Genomic DNA, 5,498 nt, shown 5'->3' with positions numbered 1-5,498 from the left:
CAAGGTGGTGTGGCCTGGAGGCAGGAGGTGGGACCAGGTGGCCTCTGGATTCCACATGACTGTTACAAACCAGGGATTTTTCTGCTCTTTGGGGAAGGGCGCTGTGCACCGACCATGGGCTGCAGTTAGCTCAATCGCCACCAGGTGGCAGGCCTGCCCATTCCTAAATGCTGAGGACTCTGGCAGCTGGGGACTCCAATTGGTCGACAGATTTATTTATCCATCATTTATTCATCCACGATTTGTATTCCCCAAGCACTATGGACTCCTCCTACAACGCCAGCAGGCGCTGTGGTAAGTGTGGGGAGGGAGCAAGTGGCCAAGACTAGGTCTGGGTTCTAGGCACTTGGCATATCTACCTCCTCCCTCCCTAGCAGCGGGTCAAATGCCCAGATAAAGGGTCCATAATGGTGACCAGGTGTCTGTGGGCCAGGTCTGCTGCCTGGGTCTGTTCCAACCACAACCTCGTGGAATGGTGCCCCTTGCCTTCCGTTCTCGTTCAGTGACAGCCAACGGGCAGCAGGCCCTGAGCAAGGTTTGGATCGCCTCCCACCCCGATCTCAGGTCGCCCACAGCAGGGCTCAGGTGCAGCCGCACACTGGTCCCTAGGGCTGAGGTTTTCTCCATCTCTGTTCCTCTTCCAGCCAGGCCCAACCTCAAACCACCAGTCCCTCCCCTCCCCCGTTCCTCCCTTCCCTTTACCCTGTTCTGACAGCCGTTCTCAGAAATGTCCATCCGAGGAGCAGGACGTGGGTACTTGGAACAGGGCCACGTCCTGAGGGCCTTGGGGTCACAGTACCCCTTCTTCCCTCCTCTACCTTTGCCCCTACTTACGGTGCCACACACTCCCTCACCCCCACCCCCGGGGGTTCCCAGTGCCAGTGTTCACCGGCAGGGTCTGTCTCCCATGTGCCAGAAGCATCCATGTCTTGGCTATGTACTCCATCCCCACCTGGAGGATAGCCTCAGGAGGGCAGAGACCTCCGGTTCACTGTCCAAGCTCCACGACCTACATGATGCCTGACACACAGCAGGTTTTAACAAACGTGGGCTGGATCCCTCGGTGGAGGTGAACAGATGCAGCTTTGCAAAAGTTTTGAGGACTTTTGAGGACTTTTGAGACCCCACACATCCACACAGAGTGGGCAGGCGTAAGCCCAGAGGCTAAGCCTGAGAGTAACTGTCCTGAATTGAACAGAGGACCCCCTGGACCTGCTTCAATGAGGACCACGGGAGCCCCGGACTCCAGCCCCAGCAGGGATGGGGGAGCACTTATTGGGGTTATTCTTTGAACAGCACCCCCAGATTGCTTCCTCGGCATCAGCCCTGGGCTCCCATCCTCTGGAAGAGTGCCAGCCACTGTTCGGCCTTATTTGCTTCTCCTCTCTCCTCCTGCCCCACTGCCCTGGCAACTGGGAACCCCCTCCCTCAACCCAGCCCCGTGCCTTCTGACTCACTGTGCAGCTCACCTGGAAAGCATCTGGCCCTGGCATCTGGCCCGTTGGCCATGCGTGAGAGGCACCCCTTCCTCGGACCTTCCATGAGGTTCCTCCATTCGGATCATGTCCATTGAAAACTCCCCCCACCCCTGAGAAAATCCCCTCTGAGAAGCGGGGGTGGCAAAGCACCCCACCCGTGCCAGGTGGAGTGGGAGTCTCAATCTTATCAGCTCACCACATTCCGGACATTCCCTGTTCTCAGGGGAGAGGGTGGCCAGAAGAGGGGAATGCTGCTTGACTTCAATATCCCAGGTCTAGGTTTGCTCTAGTTTTTCTCCCCCCACCCAGGGCTCAGGGCCCCTCCGGTGCCTCCCAGCCCTTTGCATCTTGGTCTCGGTGTCTAGCTTCTCATCCTCTCTTGGTCTGTTCTGTTCTTCCTTTCCTTCCATTTTTGTTTGCCTCACTCAGCCCATCCTAAGAGTTTGCAGGAGCAAGTGGGGGGCGGCAGGCTGGCGTTCTCAGTAGGGACCTTGTCCCTGATCTAGGCAACCAAGAACTCTAGATTTGGTCTGCCAAATCTAGACCCAGCTTGCCACCACTTCCCTGTGGATCTTGGGTCCAAGACTTGCCCTCTCTGGTCATCCCACCTCTTGAGCACTGGGGTCCTGGGGTCCGAGTCCCTGATCTCTAAGGTGTTCCCACCGTGATGGTCTGGATATGCCCTGGAGAGAGTTCCTCAAGACCTCCTTCCAAACTGCACAAGACTAGAAGAAGTGAGCGCCAGCCTCTCCACCTGCCTCCCACCCTCCACCCAGCCTGGACCCCCTCCCTCTCTTGTTGGAGGAAGAGCTACCTGCCCACCTTCTTCATATACCATCTGTAGGTATGGATCTAGTACTTGGACAAAGGTGTCTTATTCCCAAAACACACACACATTCCTCTACCTTCTGGCCACCTCCCAACTCCTGACCACAAAGGCGGTTGCAGCAGGGCTGGAAACCAGCCCCAAGTTCTAATTCTGGGTCTAATTCTGGGTCTACCACTAACCTACTATGTGACCTGAAGCCTTCCTCTGAGCTTTAGAGAAATGATAGGAATAGACTGGTGGTCTTATGTTCCAAAGCCAAAGGGGAACACCGAGAGATCTAGACTAATTGAAGTTTGGTTTTTTTTTTACATTTATTTTTGAGAGACAGAGAGAGACAGAGCGTGAACAGGGAAGGGTCAGAGAGAGAGACACAGAATCTGAAGCAGGCTCCAGGCTCTGAGCTAGCGGTCAGCACAGAGCCCGATGAGGGGCTCGAACCCACAAACCATGAGATCATGACCTGAGCCAAAGCTCACCGACTGAGCCCCCCAGGCGTCCTTAGACTGAACTTTTGATGGAGGACATGAAGGGGGTCATCATGGAGGTGTTACCCTTTTGGAGACAACTCCTTCGTGTTTTTTGAGTGAGGAGCAGACTCTCCACTTCTAGAGTGTTCCCTACCTCAAGCCCTGAGGCCATTGTCTTATCAGAAAAATGTCCACTATGGTACTATGAAGAATATCTATCTCCAAATCCACACATCCAACGTCAAACTTAATGGTAAAATGTTGAAAGCTTTTCTACTGAAAAAGATCTCACTATCCCCACGTCTGTCCAGTGCTACACTGGGAAATCCCGGAGAGGGCAATATGGCAAGAGAAGGAAGTTATGAGAATTGTAAAAGAAAAAACAAAACCGCCGATATTTAGATAACATAGTGGTACTCAGAAAAAAATCCAAAAAATCCACAAACTCTTTGAATAAGTAAGTAAATTTAGCAAGGTCACTGGATACAAGCTCAGTATAAGAAATAAAATGTTTTTCCATTTTTTTCATGTTTATTTACTTTTGAGAGAGAGAGCTAGACAGAGTGTGAGCAGGGGAGAGGCAGAGAGAGAGGGAGACACAGAATCGGAAGCAGGCTCCAGGCTCTGAGCTGTCAGCACAGGGCCCGACATAAGGTTCAAACTCACGAACTGTGGGATCATGACCTGAGCAGAAGTCAAATGTTCAACTGACTGAGTCCAGGCGCCCCAAATGGTTTTCAATATACTGTCACTGCACAATTAGCAAAAGGAATTCAAAAGACAACATCATTTTCACTCATATGTGGACCTTGAGAAACTTAACAGAGGACCATGGGGGAGGGGGAGGGGAAAATAGTTTCAAATAGAGAGGGAGGCAAACCATAAAAGACTCTTAAATACAGAGAAAAAACTAAGGGTTGATGGGGGGGAGGGGAGGAAGGAAATGGGTGATGGGCACCGAGGAGGGCACTTGTTGGGATGACCACTGGGTGTTGGATGTAAGTGAGGAATCATGGAAATCCACACCCCAAACCAAGAGCACCCTGTGTACACTATATGTTAGTTAACTTGACAATAAATTATATTACATTTTTTAATTAGAAAAATAAAATATATTTAAAAAAAACAAACACAAACAAAAAACAAAAGACAACATTATTGGGCCTCCTGGGTGGTTCAGTCGGTTAAGCATCCAACTCGATTTCAGCTCGGGTCATGATCTCACAGTTCATGGGTTCGAGTCCCATGTCACACTCTGTACTGATAGTGTGGGAACTGCTTGGGATTCTCCCTCTCTCCCTCTCTCTCTGCCCCTTCCCCCACTCCCTTGCAAGTGCACTCTCTCTCTCAGAATAAATAAATCCCCTAAAAATAGGCAACATCTTTTATACACCTTAAAAATATCAAATTCTTGGGGTGCCTGGGTGGCTCAGTCGGTTAAGCGTCCGGCTTTGGCTCAGGTCAGATCTCACGGTTCGTGGGTTCGAGCCCCGCGTTGGGCTCTGTGCTGACAGCTAGCTCAGAGCCTGGAGCTTGTTTCAGATTCTGTCTCTCCCTCTCTCTCTGACATTCCCCTGCTCCAGCTGTCTCTCTCTGTCTCTCAAAAATAAATAAAAAGCATTAAAAATTAAAAAAATATATCAAATTCTTGGGGCACCTGGGTGGCTCAAAAGGTTAAGTGGCCGACTTCAGCTCAGGTCATGATCTCGCGGTTTATGGGTTCAAGCCCCGCATCGGGCTCTGTGCTGACAGCTCAGAGCCTGGAGCCTGTCTTCAGATTCTGTGTCTCCCTCTCCCTCTGCCCTTCCCCCACTCATTCTCCCTCTCTCTCTCTCTCTCTCTCTCTCTCTCTCTCTCAAAAATAAATAAACATTAAAATAAACATTTAGGGGTGCCTAGGTGGCTCCATTGGTTAAGCGTCTGGCTTCGGCTCAGGTCCTGATCTCATGGTTCGTGGGTTCGAGCCTTGTGTCAGGCTCTGTGCTGACAGCTAGCTCAGAGCCTGGAGCCTGTCTTTGGATTCTGTGTTTCCCTCTCTCTCTGACCCTCCCCTGCTCTTGCTGTCTCTCTCTGTCTCTCAGAAATAAAAAATATTTTAAAAAAAGAAAAAACCATTTAGATCCTTTTTTTTAAAGTTTTTTATTTATCTTTGAGAGAGAGAGACAGCGTGAGCAGGGGAGAGTTAGAGAGAGAGGGAGACACAGAATCCAAAGCAGTCTCCAGACTCCGAGCTAACTGTCAGCACAGAGCCCAACATGGGGCTCGAACCCACAAATGGTGGGATCATGACCTGAGCTGAAGTCAGATGCCTAACCAACTGAGCCACCCAGGCGCCCCCATTTAGATCCTTTTGTAGTTCATAAGCGTGATGATTGGGTGTTCACACCATTGTGTGACACGTGCCACCCTTAAACCTTGTTATGATGCCGGCATATGACCCGTCTGATGTAAAAAAAAAATAAATAAATAAAATAAAAATAAATAAATAAATAAAACATTTAAAAAATATCAAATTCTTGTTGAGAAAAAAATCTAACTAAAAAAGTACAAGATTACTTAATATACAGAAAACCACAAAACATTGCTGAGAAATAATTAACAGAAGGGTATACCATGTTCATGAATTAAAAGAATCGTAAAGATATTAATTCTCCACAAATCAATCTATAGAGCCAATACAATCCCAATCAAAACCTAGCAGGAATGTGTGTGTGTGTCAACAAG

The 5,498-nt window shown here is 49.5% G+C and overlaps 1 non-coding gene across 1 annotated transcript; it reads left to right on the top strand.

Moving 5' to 3' along the window:
• Nucleotides 1–5,118: 5,118 nt before the first annotated feature.
• On the top strand, nt 5,119–5,222 carry LOC115283130. Its single transcript, XR_003904938.1, has one exon. It is a non-coding gene; the product is annotated as a small nucleolar RNA U13 (small nucleolar RNA).
• Nucleotides 5,223–5,498: the final 276 nt, after the last annotated feature.

The sequence above is a fragment of the Suricata suricatta genome, chromosome 17 (assembly GCF_006229205.1).
Source record: "Suricata suricatta isolate VVHF042 chromosome 17, meerkat_22Aug2017_6uvM2_HiC, whole genome shotgun sequence".
Lineage (NCBI taxonomy): Eukaryota > Metazoa > Chordata > Mammalia > Carnivora > Herpestidae > Suricata > Suricata suricatta.
The sequence above is the reverse complement of the archived record's forward strand: the minus strand, read 5'-3'. Positions and strand labels throughout refer to the sequence as shown.